We start from the raw sequence: 687 nt of genomic DNA, 5'->3' as shown, positions 1-687 counted from the left end.
CTATTGAAAAAATAGTACGGCACTTTTGTCTTTTTAGAAAATTTAAAATTATTTTAGGAACGCTTTTTGTACTTTTTATTTTTTTTTATTTTATAAAAATGCAAACCAAAGTTGCAACTCTAAAAAAACAATTATCGAGATTCCTTATGGAGTCAAATATTTATCTGAAATAGAAGGATTTAATTTTCCAAACGGTATTTTAAATAAAGTTTTACCAAATGTGGGAGGAACTCAATAGGGAGCTTAAACTACTATTTGCGAACTACCTCCTCGCTACTTTATCGAAATCGATATTATATTCTTAGTTAAACCTATTTTTGTATTTAATGTTTGTAAAAATTCGACGTAGCAAAATGGTACAGAGCTTCGCTCCTCACGGTAGCAGACCGGTATCAAATTGGTAGTCTAAATTTTAATTTTTTTCTTTATTAGAAATGCAACCAGTTACAACACAAGATTTAAAACACGAAGAATTATCTAACGTTTTAATTAAAGAAATTAATTTTAACAAAACTAGAGACGATGTTATTTTTAATTTAAAAACCATTGGCAACAATAAAGTTAAAATAGAAACAATACTATATAATCTTAACAAAATTGTTAACGAATCTAATATTAGTAATGTAAATTATACAGAAGAAGGAGCATGTTTGGATAAAGAGTTGGAACCATTAAACACATTATTTT

Source organism: Entamoeba invadens (assembly GCF_000330505.1).
Source record: "Entamoeba invadens IP1 unplaced genomic scaffold scaff_1105074725027, whole genome shotgun sequence".
NCBI classification, from domain to species: domain Eukaryota; phylum Evosea; order Mastigamoebida; family Endamoebidae; genus Entamoeba; species Entamoeba invadens.
The sequence above is the reverse complement of the archived record's forward strand: the minus strand, read 5'-3'. Positions refer to the sequence as shown.